This window comes from Pezoporus wallicus, unplaced genomic scaffold (assembly GCF_028554395.1).
Source record: "Pezoporus wallicus isolate ANWC-B61680 ecotype Strahan unplaced genomic scaffold, APGP_CSIRO_Pwel_v1 contig_8705, whole genome shotgun sequence".
NCBI classification, from domain to species: Eukaryota; Metazoa; Chordata; class Aves; order Psittaciformes; family Psittacidae; genus Pezoporus; species Pezoporus wallicus.
The window spans coordinates 1717811-1736847 of NW_026638439.1; the positions used below are offsets into that span (position 1 = coordinate 1717811).

At 40.7% G+C, this 19037-nt stretch overlaps 1 long non-coding RNA gene across 2 annotated transcripts in view; it reads right to left on the minus strand.

The window, feature by feature from the left end:
- LOC130599942 (uncharacterized) overlaps nucleotides 1–19037 on the minus strand; it is a 104605-nt gene that overhangs the window by 61093 nt on the left and 24475 nt on the right. For both annotated transcript variants that reach the window (XR_008972327.1, XR_008972326.1), the window contains exon 2: nucleotides 15913–16036. This is a non-coding gene — a long non-coding RNA (uncharacterized LOC130599942). The remainder of the gene's footprint in view (nucleotides 1–15912; nucleotides 16037–19037) is intronic.

The window sequence follows — 19037 nt, forward strand, 5'->3', positions numbered from 1 at the left end:
AATCCCAGTCTGGTTGTATTGGAAGGGACCTTAAAGCTCATCCAGTTCCAAGCCCCTGCTATGGTCAGGAACACCTTCCACTAGACCAGATCCAACCTGGCCTTGAACACTGCCAGGGATGGGGCAGCCACAGCTTCTCTGGGCACCCTGTGCCAGCACCTCACCACCCTCACAGGGAAAAAATTCTGCCTAATGCCTCATGTCAACCTCTCTGGCAGGTTAAACCCATTTCTCTTCTGTCCCTACAGGCCATTGTCCAAAGTCCCTCTCCAGCTTTCTTGTAGTTCCCTTTAGGCACTGGCTGCTTTAAGGACTTCCTGAAGCCTTCTCTTCTCCGGGCTGAACCAGCCCAGCTCTCTCAGCCTGGCTCTAGAGCAGAGCTGCTCCAGCCCTCGCAGCATCTCCATGGCCTCCTCTGGACTCACTTCAACAGCTCCAAATCCCTCCTGTACTGTTGTCCCAGAGCTGGATCAGGACTGCAGGGGGGGGTCTCCCCAGAGTGCAGCAGAGGAGAGGAATCCCCTCCCTGAACCTACTGCTCATGCTCTGGGGATGCAGCCCGGGACATGGGAGGGGCCTGAGCTGCACGTACTATGGCCTGGCTATGTTCAGTTTCTCACCGACCAATACCCCCAAGTCCATCTCCTCAGGGCTGCTCAATCCAGCCTCTCACATCATGTGTTTGTGCTGGGATTGCCCCAGCCCAAGTGCAGAACTTTGCCAGTGCAGCTGGAGAGCTCTCACAAAATAACCTCCTGAAGCAACACCAACCAGCAGAGCAACTTCAGCAAGCAGAAGCGTGAACAAATGCATCTACCAGCTAAAATGAAGCTCAAGTTATGAGGCTTGCACCACAACAAACCCAAATGAACAGGGCTCACCAAACCTCAGCAGCACTGAGAGCTCACACCTACAAATGTGCTCACACAACACATTCACATACAAACCTTAGACCAGGTTGCTACGAGTATATCCTTTAAAAAGAGTTAACAGTTGCAGGAAAAGTTCCTTATAGAGATCTTCTTGAACATTTAGAACACATCAAAATTCACAGGAACTACAACTTTATCAAACAACCCTCACAAATAAAACACGGGGTCTAGAGGAGGCACCAGTAACTAGCAAAGCACTTCTTCACTTCAGCAATGCTTTGGGAATGTGAATGCTCTGCATTTTCTTTTGAAATGTAGAGCTGCCTAATTGAAATGCAGCTCATACAGCACCCAGGCTTGCTTCTGGATCACTAAGAAATGGGTCCGATTTGGAAATGTCAGGATCTGGTTAGCAATTCAAATGACCACACTGGTAATTATGGCTTTTCATGTTCCAGCATGTTGCACTGCATCAAAACTGACACAAATGCCTGGGTTTATAATATCACAGCATGGAAATAAATGTCCAAAATGATATGAAAATGTACTAGTAAGAGATTAATAACTGTTCTTCCAGGAAGAAAGATGGCTTTTTTCAACCAGTATATTTAAAAAGAAACCCTTCTCTGATAGCATCTCTCCTTGAGGGAAACTGAATTATATTATCACTCATAAGCTATAATCATTTCTGTCAGCACCAGTCAGAATATTTGAAGGAAAAGAGGAGGAGAAACAGGGAAGGGGAGGGGGGGAAAATAGTGCAATCTTATAAATAAGTCCAGAGAGATCCTACTTAAAGGTTCCCCTCCAGCATTTTGTTCTCTCTTCCACCCAGCGGACTAGAACATATTTCAAGTGTTTTATTTTGATCATAAAATGGAGGAACTGTGTGGATAGGGAGCAATGCATCATGAGTGATGTGCTCAGCTCTCCAATCTTTGGTACCAATGTGTCATTTTGAAATACAAGCCTAAAGCAATATGCATAAAGGAAACTTTTTTCTTCAGGGAAGGAGGAGGAAGAAAGGACTTTTGAAGTCTAATGTGCCCCCAGAAGTCTGTTTATGAAATAAAATAAATAAAGCAAGCAACGTCTTTACTAGTTCTCTTGTGCAGCAGCCAAACCACACACCAGAGTCACTGAGCTGCCTTCTAACTACAGAGTGGTTTAAGCAGAGATCCACACTCGGTACTTCTACAGAAAGTACTTGGGGTGAAGACACCATGTTAATCCTACAGTAGTTCATTTCCCTGCCTCAGGTACAAATTAAAGTCTGCAAGGAATGCAAATTCCAGTAAGGAGTTCAAAATTGTATCCTTACAGGAATATGGCTTTTACTATTGGAGGCGCAAAAACCATAAAACCTTTCCCTACTTAAAGCCATGCAGCTTAAGAAAGATATTGCAGGAACCAGCACTTCACTTGGTTCTTTATCTGCTGAAATTTATTAGGTGCATCTTCACTTGTAAATGTGTATATTTAATCAGCGTTTTCTGTATCATCTCACATGCCCAGGAGGTGCTGGTGCACACTAGTGACCTGATCAAACCATTCAAACCGTTCTCTGTGGTTTGACTGGGCTATTGACTGCACTTCAGAAAGCTCTGAAGACACGAGGAAATGAAAGGTATTTGCGTGCCGGGGGGAGACTGCAGCACACTAAGCAAGCCTAGATGCCAGAGACTGCCCTGAGCTTCAAGCCCTCTGTCACTAGACACTACATAAACTCTGCTATCGTCTTTTCCCTCAAACTTATCTTCTGCAAATGCCACATCTTACAGTATTTTAAATCCAAGTTGCGTGCCACTGAAAAAATACCCAAATCCCAACCTCTCATTTAACATTTAATGAGAACACTACAAGAAATAAGAAAACACATACTAAAAGCATTCAAGACTATGTACCATACAAAGCATCAATCAATTTAGAGCAGCAAGAGAAATTGGCTGGCTACCTTATTTCTCCCCAGCTAAGAGGTGTTAACACCCACTATCACCCCAAGAATGTTTCCCAACACTTCCAGAAGGGAGGTCAATTTTGCAGAAAATTCACTGTTAACTTTACACCTTCTTCCAGTCTTGGCAGGAAGAAAGCTACAGCCAAGACTGCAAAATAAAGCTCCACCCTAGCAAGGAACAGCATTATTGCTATACTCAGTCAATCTTTTCATACCATCTCAGCAAGAAAGCAATGGCTTGCTATGATTTGACATGAGTCACCATGAAAACTGAACCTTCTCTTTGCTTAAAGAAGGTCATCAAAAATATACTAGTCAGTGGCTACACAGGGAAGTCATGAACTACTGTTCCCCTACAATCAATAAAACCAATCCCCCAAAACCAAGATATTCATCTACGTAAAAACCACACACACTCTGCAAACAAGCTGCTTCTGTCCCAAACTCAAGGCCTTATTCTACAGCTGGGCTATCTTAACATACTGATTGAAGACAAAATCCAAGGAACTCTGGTGAAGCAATGGGACTACACAGGAGGCAGCACACTCAGCTGTAACAAGATTATTTAGAGTATTTCTTGTCTTTAGAGCATGGAAAGTAATAAAATAAAAATTTCAGAATCATTTGGAATGCATTTCTGCTAGGAACGCTCTGGTGAGGAAAGGAGCGTATAAATTCATACTTGGACAATGAAGCAGTGCACAGAAGCTTACAAAGGATTACGAGACACCTACATGCTCTCTAATTATTCTTCTTATACCTCTGTTTTTAGATGTACAAGTAAAAATATTTAATTTCAGTTGTAAAAACATATTCTCAAAGTATTAAAAAGTAGAGATTCTCCACCAGGTTAACCTAAAATAAAAATATCACAGTAATTTTTATTTATTTGTTTCTGTAACAGTTCACTCAATAGAAGTGAACAGTTTGCTGCTACAGCAAAGAAAGCCAAGAAGATGCTGGGGAATATTAATAAGGGCATCACCAGCAGAGATAAAGGTGGCATTATCCTGCTGTACTCAGCACTTGTCAGGCCACACTTGGACTTATGCGTTGAGTTCTGGTCCCTGCTCTGCACAGAAGATGTGGACAGGCTGGAGAAGGTCCAGAGAAGGACCACAAAGATGCTCAAAAAATAAAATTAAAAGTTGTAATTTGGAATAAAATCTCTCATTTACAGAAGTTAGTCTTGTCTAAGATAAAACCAAGTGAGAAATTCTAAAGCTGTAATTCTGAACTGTTGGAGCAGAGACTTTACATCCAGATCTCAGCATACAAAAGGCCCACAATGTGATCCAGGCTCCTAGGTGTGAGTTACAAACAGTAATAGTAGTAGTAATTACAAAATAAGGCAAATAGGCAGACTGGATTCCCAGTAGATGAACTCAGTCTAACAATTTACAGTGAACACGTGTTTGAAGTCAATTTCAAGTAATATGCTAACAAGAATTATGTGCATCTGTTTCATGCTCCCTGAGAATAATGCCATCAAAACTGAATTCAAATATTTCAAAGCTACAGAGAGCCTGAGCATGTCTTTGACTAATTAAAATTAACCACATTACTGAGGTTACAAGCTTACCCCTTTGGACATTAACAAGTTCTGGCTAAGGTCACTTCATCAAGCAAAATAATGAACGTCTGTGTTCAAAAAGCGTGAACAATACATTTTCTTAATTAATGCATTACTGATTGAGGGAGATTTATGGAGTTATCTGAATTTTGGAAGACCCACAAATGCACTTTTCAGTCATAATACTTGGGAGACATAACAATATGCAATAAAGCTTTAAAAAAACAGGCCAACAATAGAATCTTGGCTGAATTATTAATAAGGCTGAAGTAGTATTTGATAGGAAAACAACCAATCTTTACTGAAGAGTACCAATTAGCTTTCATTTTGCTTAAAATTCAAATAAATAGGAAAAATGTAGACTTCATTCTGGTTTGAATACCTATTACTGAGCCTGATGCATCTTCCAAGTTTCTTATGTAAATTATAGATATTCCTTTCCTAGGTCAAATGTCAAAGGGAAGCAATGAATCAAATCTGGTCTCTAGATATGTTCAAGGTACTGCAACAAATTACAAATTTTAGTCTTCATTTTACCCTAATGTAACATGGGAAAATTAAGACCATGGTATGGAAAATAAAGATGAGGATTTTCAGACTGTGCAGAAAACCAGCTCAGCACAGTGATAGTGGATTGCAATTCTGAACTTACCAGTACCACTGCCATCACAGCCTGGCAGTGCTGGGAAAGCTTAGCCAGGGTGCACGGTTATCATCGGCTTCCCTGGACCAACAGTTCACCTTGTCGGTGCAACCTGGTCCCTACCGGGAGGGGCCTCTGGGTACCACTGCAATAGAAATAAATGTTTAGGTGAGAAACTGACAGTCTGAAATACCATTATTTCCTTTGCAAAGCATGGAAATCCACACTAAAGCATTCCCCATGAGATCCATTCCTGTCTCAGCACAAATTTACTCACTGTGCTCCAACTGTCCCACATGACAACAGGCAAAATTTGTGGTTTTTTTTTTAGCATACTGGCACTAACAAATGCTGAAACCTACTAAATGAAAATAATCTTCTTATGTCACAAAATAAAAACCCCCTCATTTCAGCAGACACTGATCTGATTATTGTATGAATAAAGCTAATCAGTGTAATCACCCAGTTTAAAAGTGCATGCTGTGGACCCACAGATCATCACAGACAATATTTCTCTAGGTGCCAGCTGGTGTTCAGATTTGCTAAACCAGAGTTTTCTATAAAGTTCTTTTTTTTAAAAAAATACATTGGCTACAAATTATTCTTTCAAATTCAATTATATAAAAAGAATTGGAAGAAGTTTCCTACCATTTGCTTTCCAATCAGAACATTTCATTAAAAGCTTGCAATTTGGAAGATGAAGCTCAGTAATTTCATGCCTTGTGGTGCTACGTCAGCAAAGGGCTGCTTTTAGAAACCCAGAGTCCCACTCAATTGCCCTGTGAAAGCCCATCAGCAGTTTACTAGGCTGCTACAACACGGATGCTATCTCCATCACACAGTATCTTAGTATTAACTTGAGACTTCCAAAGGATTCTAACCACAGAAATATTGTCCAGGTTTAAAAAGAAAGTAAAAAATATTGAAAGTAACCCGTGAGGTAGCCAGGAGCTTTATCTCATTAACCAGAAGCAGATCAGGATGTGTTACTGTCCCTTCTACAGAGAGAAGGGTCAGTGCAATAGCCTTTTCCTTTTATACCCTGGGGCAGGCAAAATTTGATCTAAGACTAGACAGAAACTTATCTGGGAATTCCAGCTTTACCTTTACCCAGTTAATCAAGCTCTGAGATGAAGCATCAATGACATTCTCTTGCATAGAGGTTCAGCAGCTCTGGACTGAAAACCACTGACATTTCTGGCTTGGTATCCTGCCCTCAACAAATGCAGTTGATGCTCATGTATAGCCTCTTGGCTGCTGGCTTCCAAAGCCATCTGTCAGTATGGCACACCGCCTGCCTACTAGGTGATGTGCCAGCTTTACTAGAGCAGAGATGCCAAGAAGAGGTGGTTTTAAATGCACAGCCAGCACATTGATTCACTGCCATCTTGTCTTAATGCCCTTCCTCCACCAGCTCAATGAAGGCAAGAGTAGCCATACAAGAAGAGTCCAGAAGTCCACCCAGAGTCCTCTGATTCCTGACACAGTTCATTAACACATGCCTTGAAACAAAATGAGAGCATCAAGAGCTGAGCAATTACAAAATAACCTGCTCATCAAAAGCCTGGAAACATTTCTGCTGAAAACATGCATATGGGCTTCTCTGTAGAAAGTGCTATAAACCCTGGAGTGAACCCTCTCGTTTAAAAATGAAAATGCCTCAATGCTGTGTAACATGTAAAGCAAGTTAAAGCCACTCCAGCTCTGACACGGTGCCTGTATAGAGAGGGTTAACACATTTAATTTAAAACACAGTTGAAATTACCTTTCTGTGTTGTTTTCTATGCTTTCCTATCTCCACAATGGAGAGAAGCTATTTTATTGCCTGAATATGATTAATAGGGATGTAAATACGGCTAGTTAATCTACAGCTTCATTCCTGGGAAGGTTAAAATACTGAAGAATGAATGCTAGTGCTCAATTCTCATGCCTGCCCCGTGAGTCTTTACATGTCTCCCTCATACTGATACAATACCCAGAAGAGAGAAACCATCTGCAAGACTGCATACTTCATTGTATGTCATGGGTAGGGGACCCTGTGACAGGGGAGTTCACACAGTCCGTGGTGAGGAGGGTACACGCTGCCACAATTCCCCCAGCCCATGACAGAAGCCAGCTCCACCTGGTACCAAGGTAGATGAACATTCACGGGATGAGGAAGGCCTGTTGATCACTTCCCACTCACGTATAATGAATTGGTGAAGAAGAGAATGTAGACTATCAGAACTGTACTGAGAGGACTTGCCCTTTCATGCCATTACTGCTGCTTGTGAGCGATCAGGTAGAGGTTGTTACCTGCTGTGTGCCTGTCCGGCCTCAAAGCCATATCACAGACAGGCTCTATATTGCTGGCACAGGCAGAGCACATACTAAAAATTAGCCTCAAAGCTAACAGCAGCAGAGGACAGATCAAATCACACAACATTAAAAAGCAAAGCTGACTGAGTTCCAATATACACATGGGGTTCCTCTGAGGAGGTGAGATCCAGCCAATGCATGTAAATAGGACTGACCTTTTATGGCAAAAAAAAGGCATTTTTGTAAATACATTTCATTTCCCCTGCTATATGGCACATAAAGGTGCCAATTTTGAAACAGTGAAACCTGAACAGTGAGCACAAAACAAATGCTTTCCAGCCCTGAGTTAGGAGTTCTATCTTCTTTGGACAAAGCCCGTTTGGAAAGACAAAACAAAACCAAACACCTCATCAATATTCTGTTTAGACAACAGGAACGTCTTAGCTTTTCTCCCCTTCCTTCATTATTTCATCTTTGCCCCTCTCTCTCTCGATCTTTCCTCCACCCCTCCTACCCTAATCTCCTGTCAGCTCTCAGATAACCTAAGGGCAGAATTCTCAAATACAGTCAGCTACATCTGTCAGGTCAGCTATAGCAAGCTCCCACACAGACGTGTCTGCTGCACCAGAGAGAGAGACACTCATCTAAGTCCACAAAGGCAGAAACACCAAGTAGTGTGTGTTCACTGAACTCCAGGAAACTTCAAGAGGAGTTATCACAAGGACAGAACAATACTAGTTTCCACGAGCTGAGCCCATCTTCTTCTGATGGGAGGCGCTGGCACTTCAAATCAGAGGATTTCACATTAAATAATATCAGCCTACTCAGCATTTGTATTATTAGGTGCATTAGCAAACTATATGCACAAGGCAGATTTTTTTTTTTGTTCCATACATAGCTGGTGTTATTTATGGATGTGTTTCAGCTCCTAGCTACATAGAACTGGCCATTATTAACTAAACCACTCCAGTGTTTCAACAGAAAGGCACTTCCTTCCACAATTTATTTGTGAAAGATACAAGAGCTGTGAAGAATGCCTTCATATTTGTAGTTCTAGTCATGAAAAAACACAGTTTTTTATCACAATTGCTTATGTTTTAGAGCAGCAGGCCATGCATACACTCACAGCAGCCTTTTTAAACACCCTTGCACTTCCATAGCATCACCTACACTCTTGCGCTCATGCAGCCAGATGAGATCCACGAGATCACTTTCAAGCGGCAGAAAAGGGATGGACACAAGCCCTTACTGAGCAACCAGGTTGTTTCTCAAGGCACAGCAGTAGCTTTCTTCACCCTCTTCTCCTGACTGCTGCACCAGGGCAGACAGAAGATGAGTCTCTGGGACTTTCCCAGAGTTCAACAGCTAACCAGGGCCTTGAGCAGGCAGCTTAAAACCAGTGATGGTCATCTAATGTCCAGCCAGCAGTAAACTGTGCTCAAGGCCTAGAATAAGGAAAGCAAAACATGGCTTTCTCCCCCCCGCCTTCCTCCTAGTTCTTTGATGGGACCCACCTCTGACAAGACCTAGATCACAGGATCTTCACTCGCTGCTTAAAAAGAAGCAGCAGAACTCCACCATGTTCCTCCCAGTGCTGCATGCCCAGGAAGAGGTCAGCATGCTCTCCAGGCCAGGATGTATTTTTCATTCAGTAGCTGTGTTGCTCAATTTGTGCAGTTTCCTGCAATAGCTGTATTTATCTCCCAGTTGAAAACTCACTGCACATTATGCTAAATTCCTCCCATTCTTGCTATTTCTACACTATAATTACATTACAGATTTCATAAGCTAAAGCTGTGAAAAGCAACAATCCTCTCTGTCTGAATGGGAGCAGATTACACTTGCTCAAAATTCTATAGAATTTGTTTATGTTTGTGTGGTTTACAAACCGTTGTGGGGAAAGAGGATTACTGTAACCACCATGTTTGTTTGGCTTTTAAAGTGCTTGTTTTTCCATCATGTAGCAGATAACATCTGTAGTCATCATGCCTTAGTACACTGAGCCTCTAAGACACATAATTATAGCTGAGACAGAAGATAAGGCTTGTTGGAATACCTCAGCTGATGCATTTCCCTGCAAATATGAGTCTCCAGTACTATTGTTTCTTGCTCTACTTGGTTTCTCAAGTCCCAGAAAGACAATAACCTCCCACCACTTTCCTTTGAGAGCTTTTAAGTTTGCAGAAAACTCTTCTCCCTGCTCTCCCCCACCCTTCAAACACAGACATAAATACATAAATAAATAAAAGCAATGACACCTTCCTTCTTTTACATCCATAAGGAGAAGGGAGCATCCCTCTTCTAGGAAGCAATAGCAGAGTCCCAGGTCAGTACTGCATCCACAAAAACAACCCCAAGCGACAACAGAAGAAAGTCACACTGGTGCTGCAAAGCACACAAGTGCTAAGTTACACAAAACTACATGTCAGAGCCTGATATGATAGTGACTGAACTTACAGAGCACAGAAGATGCCACCCTGCTATACAAAAGCAGACATTAATCCATTAACCACAGCACAGGGAGGGGGGGAAAAGTCATTCAAAAAGATGCATAAAGCCTCCCTCTTCTAGAGGTTTAATAAAGCAATTATTGAAGTATGACACAAGCAATTGTACAAAGCTCTGAGTGCAAGCAGCTAGTCAGGTCTTCAAACGTGACACCCGGCTGAACAATGGAACAAGCCATTCCTGGTAGAAGCAGAAATGTCTGCTTTATACCCCTCTCAAAATAAAAAACAAAATCATAGAATATCCGTGGAAGTGAACTGCTCTGCTACTGGTCCGACCTGTCTGCCTTGTGCCATACTGCCCCTTCACATCCTTTTTGCAACGTGAGTGCATTCTGCTGCAGATCCAGAGCAGGAAGGAGCCCAGCGCACTGTGCTCTGACACTGAGAGGGAGCAACTGTGGCTTCACCCCTGGAACTCCTGTGGGGCCACGACCACAGCAAACTCATGCTAACAACCACACCTTTTCAGCCAGGTGTCTTTTGTCCTCTATGCTTCTAAACACCTTTATTCTTACTTGTACTCCTCAGAAGTTAGAAAGGATGTTTTGCACCTTCCTAGATACAACTGGTAACAGGAAATACAATAAAAATACAATGAAATCTCCAATTTCCACTAGCATTAATGGAAGCAACCCAGGAGAAAACACCATTACTGAGCATGGGAACCTGCTGCAGCTCCTACCTTTTATTCTTTTCATATTTTATTATGATGATTTGGATTTTGCAGTCTTTTCTCCAAGGAAATTCTTAATAAAAAGCTAGTGATAATAGAGATTAATGTGTAACACACAGAGAAAATGTTCCTTCTAAGTACTATCTCCAAAGACTACATTTTCACTTAGACACCTCATTCTTTCCTGTAGAGAGCCTGAAAACTTTGACTAAATATATCCAGCTCCACTGGATACATTTGGGATTGGAAGTATCATTTCAGTAATCATAAAACCATTAATATATGAGAAGTGGTATTACACCACTAATCCCGTGCTGCCAGAAGTAATTGCACATTACTTAGCACATAGCCCCTGTAAGAGATGGCCACATTACTACAGAAATTGCCTTCTTAAAAATAAAAATTAAGCTTTTATTCCTCCTTCTAACAGCAAGAGTACAGGTCCTTGGTGCATTTTAAATGGCTTAAAAAAATCAACTCAGATCTCAGAGTTTCAAAGGGCTTCAAGCTTGACCCAGCAGCTAAGCAAAAGAAGTAGAATTTTAGCAGCTATAACTACAATTAACTTCATTAAAAGAAATGCATATGCTTGCAAAAAGATGGTATCCATCTGAGGATAGCATCAGTCCAGCTATCCCCAACACCAAGCAATGGCCAGAAAGGCTAGAATTGAGAGCAATCTATTGTCCTAAAGTAGCTCCTACAAATGTCATCCCAAACTCAATTCTGCACATAGAAATAGCAGCACTGAAAAAACAAACAAGGCAACCAAAGATGAATGCTCAGGATGAGACAAGCTCGCTATCTAGAGAAAATTAAAGAAGGGATACGACCATTAGGATTGAAGGTCAGGTAAAGCTATAACCACCTCCGAGTATCACCAAAGGCAGCATGTTTGCAGTTCACAGCTAACATTTAAGCTGGTTTGTGGGCAAAAGCAAATTATAAAGTACGTATCTAGAGCACATTCCCTCCCAGGTTCAGGGCTGCTCCATTCAATACAGCTGCTGCTGGACATAAGTCAACTATGAAAGTAAATGTCTTAGTTTTTATCACTTCCATTTTCTCAAGCCACTTCAAAACCACTTTTCCAAACCACCCAAACGTCAATCAGCACATAAACACAGAAGTTCTTCAGTTGACTGACAGCCTCTTCTGCCAGAAAAAAAAAAATAAAAAAATCACTTCTTTCTGTCACTATTTTCAACATTGAAACCCTGTGAGAAGGAAATGACATCTCTGTTTAACAGAACAAACTAAGGTGATGTGGGGTGGAAAAAAAAAAACATGAACAAGAAAAGCCACAATGTGAAGGTATAAAAATGAATTTCAGGTGCTAGCTTGCATTTTAAAACACACTGATCTAAATCAGGATGATGTTCAAGATCAAAAAAAGTTGCAATTCTCTTATTCTTTCAGCTACAACAATACATGGAAGTTGGCACAATTTTTTACCAGACTTTGGTCTAGAAACTATACTAAAAATAGAATTTTCTACTACTGCTACAGCTTCTTATTCACATAAATATCCTTCCTAACATTACCTCCATTTAAAATACATCCCTCTAACTGGCTTTGTTCCAAAAATGATGGCCAAAAACTCATTAGGAATTCTGAATTAGTGTGGCAGGGATTAACACCTACAGATGATGAAAATGAATTTGTTTATTCTGTGAGACAGGGCACGCACTCACTTTATAAATTTAAAGGAAATGTTCTAATTTAGATGACAGAAGTAGGAGAACCTATCCAAGCAGAAATTACCAGCTGAGGATCTTAAAATCCCTTACTGTCTCTGCCATGGCCACCCTCTGATTGCCTGCCAGTTTAGTTGCTTGTTTTAACCAGTGCAGTTTCCAAAGATGGGGTTTGGGCTGGCGGTTTTGGGTCCCTATCATCTGAACATCAGGAGCAAAACTGAGAGTCCTAGTGCACATACACACACACACAGGCAGACTGTAAGAAGTCACCAGCACATGGTGGAGCACAGAAATAATAAATGACACATCAAAGAGGTTCCCAGCTGTAGAAGATTCTCCTTTTTAATTCATCAGCTCATTCAACTGCCACGTTACTTCGTCACAGTTCCTATTCAATACAAAGTAATCACAAGTGTTTTACTGGACTAAATATGGACTAATTTGTAGCAATTTGATCCAGAAGACAATAATAAAGGCCTTGATATTGCCTATTCTATTTATTAGAAAGCACTTTTATGATACAAGTGAAGTTTCTTGACTTTCAGTAATTCACCATTTGGTCCTAATGTACTTAAATGGAAATAATCCTCAGAGGTTTCAAAAAGCCTAAAATAGAGAAACATCTGCTAGAATTTAGGTGCAGCTGTTTAGGGAAGAGGTCCAATGCTGGAAGAGACAGTATTTAAAGCTCCTTCTGCAATCAATAAAAACTCTAATAGAAATGTCATGGAGCAGGGAGAAGAATTTGCTCAGGTTCAAAGTGGGTTTTTATTTAAACACCAACATCTTTTGCTTATCAAACTTTGAGAGATTTTTTTCATTTAGTGTCACACAGGTGTTTGAGCCCAAGCCTAAGTGCAAACCAGGCCATAACTCACTGCTTTTCCAAAGCAGTCAGAGTTGTTTCAATTGTAAGAATAAAGATCCCCAAACCAGTTTAATTTTGGGTACAGGACATCTGCTGTATTTCCTGCATTTCAGTGGTGAACAAAACAACTCTGTGTTAAGCCTATTACCAGCTTTAGACTCTTTTTAACAAGTCTATACAGATCTGTGTGCAAAGCATGTTACATGGCATCACTACATTCTTTTCCTTTTGGGGGAAAACCTGAATGATATTTACATACGAGACCACCTCACATGACAGGAGCATAAATCTGGGCCAGCAGAGTGTCAATGTGGACTATTACAATCCTTAGCCACAGTGCTGTCCCTCTTGGTTGTGGATTTAAGGTTTTAACTGAAATGGACAAATTCCAGTTTTTCAGCAATAGCATCACTCACTACACCTGTACCATGCAGGTAACATTCCTATTGGAAAGGACATGGACTGTCACAATGAGAATGTTCTGTTTGTTACTGTACCCCAGAGCAATCTGAGCATACCAGAAAACCCCAGTGAAAATCTGTGAGATGCAAACATGAAGCTTACATCTGCCTGTCTAATGCTATCTAGAGTCTGTGTATACAAAGCATGTAATGAACTACCTTATATAAACTGGAGAATAGAGTTAAATGGTTGATTTAACAAAGGAAAACAAAATAGTAAGAGATATTACACCCTCTGCCAGTTACCCAAATCAGTGATTACAGCAAAATTAAGGAGACTGGCACGTTTCAGACGCTACAACCTCAGTATTTCTTACACAGTTTCTACAGCTTCAAGCACTTCCTCAGTATCATTTAAATAAAGACGGTAATGCACTAGCACTGTTTTCATGAACACAGTAAAACTAGAATTCCCTTCTGTTTCTGCTGCAAGAGGAAACAGAAGGATTAGAAATGTAATTCACAATATAATGTTGGTACACAGAACCACCACCTACCCAAAAGATTTAGGTGGCTCTTGATTCATGATCACTCTTGGGTTTGATACCTTAGTTGACGGCATCACATCAACACCAGAACCACCACCTCAAAAAAAAACCACGAATCATGCTTAAATGCTTTCATCCTTCTCAGTTAGAAAACTAGATTTGTGCACAAGACTACTAAGTAGCAGTAAACAATGTCTAACACAGCAAACTGCAAGCTAGATGTACAGAAAGTTTCCGAGCTGACAGTGATTGCGTATTTTCCGATCAGCTCCTGTGTCTTCACTCACAGAGCCACAGACACAGCAGTGTTCCATTTTCTCTGGATATGGGTTAGAAGCCCTTTGTAATATTAAGAAATATTTGCATCACCTTCCTGTATTGCAGGAAAATGTTGACATAAAAGTGTTAAGTGCATTTTGGGAACACGAATGTACTTTTCATTGATCCTTCGTGAAATATCTGTGCTTACTATGAGATCTTCTCAAAGAAGCTGTGCAAGCATTACAGTGAAAGCGCAAACTCAGCTCTGCAACATGTTCCCTCCCAACACAGGAGACCAAAACCAAGAAAAAATACCATGCACTGTGCTTTTACAGAACTTCATAGAATCCCAGACTAGTTTGGGTTGGAAGGGACATTAAAGCTCATCCAGTTCCAACCCTCTGTGACGGGGTAGGGACACCTTCCACTAGATCAGGTTGCTCCAAGCCCTGTCCAACCTCACCTTGAACACTGGAACACTTGAACATTAACTTGAACACTAGTAGTGTTCAAGACCTTCAAAACTTATTAGTGCTTTCCTCACATCACAAGCAGTTCCTTTGATCACAATACAATTTCCCAAAAGATAAAAATGTTTGTCAAAGATCCATAGATATCAATACCTTTTGCTTTACACAGCCACCTGAAACACAGAACTTCTGGATATGGTGAAAAACAAGAGTTTTCTCATCTCAAGACCTCCATTTTCAGGCCAGGGATGTTACAAAACTGAACTACAGACAGCTCTCCCCTCAAACACCCATTTTCCTTATACAACAAAAGCTTCATGAGCAGGTAGGTTAGATACATGAACAGAACAACTTCTGTTACGAGGAACAACTTAAGTAGATGAGAATTTCTCTGGTAGGAAAGGAGATAGAGGGTGGGAAATTTGAAGTCACATGAAGCATAACAGGAAGGGTCAGCACCTGTGAATTCTACAACGGAAGAACTAGGGAGCATCAAGTGAAATTTCAGGGGAAGCACTGAACACAACACAGAAACTGAAATTAACATATAATTCACCTTTGGAACATCCTGTACAAGGCCGTGTGGGTGCACATAGTTCATTGTGAGTGGGAACTCATAAAGTTCAAAACCAAAGTAGATAAATCCACATGGTTCAGAAAGGTTCCAAGCCACAGACAGCTAAGAATCACAGCTCTGAAGAACATCTCTATGTGCTTGTCCTGTTCCTATCTTCAACCCAAGTATCTATCACTGCCTTCCACTGGAGACAAAGCACAGGCTCAAGGGACCTTTCATCTCTTTTAGTACAGTTCCTTACTGGTGCTTCTCCTTCAGGGAAAACGGGTGTAAACTACAGAGAGAATGATGATATTCTGGATAAAATCTGCATTCCTTTGCTGACTTTTCAGATTAACAGCAAGAGACTGAGCCAACAATTTTATTTTTATTTTTTAATTAGTTGGGTCATAAGCACATGGCTTGTCACAGTTCACCTAGTGCTGCACAGTACATGTCTGTAAGCACAAACACTACCCACAATATCCAAGTGAATCTAAAAGACTTTTATGGATATTCTACTCTCAAAGGATTCTGGATGAGATCAATGGACGCCAACTGAGATCATTATGTATGACTTACCTTGCCCATTTCCTTCCCTTTCTGCCTTTGAGGCTCTTTTAGTGCACTGAATGTCTTTCTGGGGAATTTCATTTAATATCTTGGCAGCATACTCAATTTCTCTTGTCAGATCCTTGAGGCAGTCCTATAAATAAAGGGCAGAATGCTTTATTACTAGAGTCAGCAAAAGAATTGTGCACAATGATGTCCTTACTCATACCACAACGTTATTAAAATGTGCATACTGTTTCTGTGGTTCAGAGACAAAGAGAGTCAAGTAATTGTAACTTAATGGCTTCAGTTCTCTCTTCTCCCAGATAAATGTGGAACACTTTGTATTTGGAATCCTGCTCCACATGAGCTGCCATCTCTGCTTCCTTTACTTCTATTCACTCACACAGACCCACATCTCACTGCTCTTGCATGAGCACATACTGCATTTGTGTTTAATACTGGTATGTGATTAGTATCAACTGTAAACTGTGCACTTCAAGGTTTAGCAAAGGGCAGCCTGCTAGGTTAGACAGTGCTATGTTAAGGTTAGGGCTCAGGGCTCCCATTTGACCTTTGCACTTCCAGTGCACTGGCATGCAAAAGTCCCATAGGGTCCCAATTCCTCACCCACCCAAACTTCTACAGCCTGTTGCTGCGGAACAGCAGCCTCAAAGCTTTGATCCAAAGTAAAATAGGAAGCAGGTCATTGCTAAATGTACTAATTTAAAACTAGCCTGCTTCAAAAAGACTTCAAAGCACTTGCTAGTGTTACAGAACAATCCATCCAGGGATGACGTACACATTGTAGCCAGACCCCTGATTTTATCATGATGCTCATCAATCTGTGTGCACTACACCCATGGACCTACATGACAAGGAAGAACTTAAGTATTTACACAATGAGGCCATGAAAACAGAGTATTAGCATGACTTCCACTTGGGTCCACTTCCAGCAGTACAGCTACCACCCATATATTACTGCAAATATAACAAATAAAACTTTTCTCAATTCCAATAGTAGAGTACGTTTCCTCTTTTATCAAGATGCTTATGTAAGGAAGAACAAAGGTGTCAAGTAGTAAAAACACTGCTGGTCTTAGCTGCAGATCAGTGTGACTCCTTGTTCACCATTTACACAACAAAACTCATTCTGTCCAGATCAGTCCTTGACTTCATATATACCACAAAACTCAAATGCTGAATTTTTAACAGTAGGTTTCCAGGAGGACTTCAGTTTAAAAAGAACTTCATTAAGGTGTCCAAATACAGTTCAAACAGATTTCACTTACACACAGTTTTTGTCACACAGAGCCAAGGGGAACACTCAGACTAGTAAGCATTATGACCAGTAATATGATTTCATCCATACTAACACCAGAATCAAAAGAGTTTGTGATTATTTCAGTAACAGAAAGAGCAGCTGCCGTCTATTAACACAAATCCAAATGCGGGAAAAGGCACCATTACACATGGTCTCTAATTATTACAAGACACACAGTAAACCTGCATGAAGTGACATCAGTATTTGAACTGCAACCAGATCATGTCTCTTATGTAGCTCTGTGGAAAAAGAGGAATGAACTCTAAACTCCAGAGCAAAAAGAAAGATCTTTTCACTGGACTATGTGTTGATGGCACATAGAAACCAATTTCCATTTATTCACAACAGCTACAGAAATAGTGTCTGAGGTCTCAAGGAAAAAGGTTCTTAAATGACTTCTTTAGATTTGTCTGGGAAGTCAAAAGAGTAACAGACACATCAAAATAAATTATGCACCAAAAATAATTCAAAGATTCATTTTAGCAACTGACTAATGTAAATATTAAACACGAAAAAGTAGGATTCTCACAGTTCCGGGTTTTTTCTTATATACACACACAATTTGTACAGATACACACGTATATACGGCTTCATACTGAAGAATTATTAAAGCAGCAGTGTGGGCTGGGCTGCCTTTCAGACACGTTAAAAAAAAAGAAAAACCCTTTAAAATCATATGCATGTGTTTTTCAACACAAGCATGTGATAAAGTTCCTCTCTGCCTTTGGAACAGGTATCAATGTCAAACTAGGGCTGGAATGTCATTACTGCTGGCAGGGCACTACTGCGAGGACACTCATGTATGCAGTGGTCCCACTGACACCATCAGATGTTGTTTATGCATGATCCAAGCCTAGATGTCAAGGCAAAACAGAAGGAGCCAGCAGGGAATAGACCACAGAAGAAGGTGTTAAGGAGAGAAGGATTAACTACAGAAACAAACAAAAATGAAAATGCTTTTTCCCCTTCTCTCTCAAAGGGGAAGTTAAACACAAAACTGACATTAAAGAGTTGATATTTAGGACTTAAACACACTTTAAGAAAGACAAAAGTAGACAATTTAGTACATTATTCATACTTGGACTCTCAAAGAAAAAAAATCTTAACCCCTGTGTTTAAGCCAAATTTTGCTGTATTCTACTAAAACTGGGCCCTTTTTGCAAGAGAAAGCCAACAGAAAAATACGCACTGAAATACTTCCCATTTTTTACAATTAGTTCACCTGTACATTACTTCTGCTATCAAGATCTGTATCCCCTTTTGATGTGAACCACAGAGCATGTTTAAGGAAAAAATTAATCACTTTACAAGACAGTTATCTCTGACACTGTTCTCAGAAAGCGTTCAAGTACACCCCTAGAGGCTTATTCCTCCACTGCACAAAGCAGCTAAACCCATGGTGCTTTTTGGACTAGATGTATCAACATGCAAAGTAGTTGCATTACTGGGGAACTACTTTCTGTTTCAGGAATTCAACTTCTTGTTTTCCCTAGACTTGCTCTCCCAAGGGAGCTGTAAACATCCTTCACTCTTAGGTAAAATACTGCAATACATTAACGTGACTAACTTCCCCTTGCCAAGACCACATTAACCTTAAATAATTATGATACACATTGACAAACGTAAGAGGCAAAACCAGCCTCAGCGCAGAGCACACACTCACTGGACTCAAACTAGATAAAGTACTATCAGCCTTAGATCTGGCCTTAGATCCAGACAACAACTGGTAAAACAGTGTTGCCCTGGGACAGTTTCCACTCCCCTTTTATAAAATTCACAAGAGTCCTCATTAAAGAGATGAAGGTGCATTAAATGAAGGCAGAAATTGTAT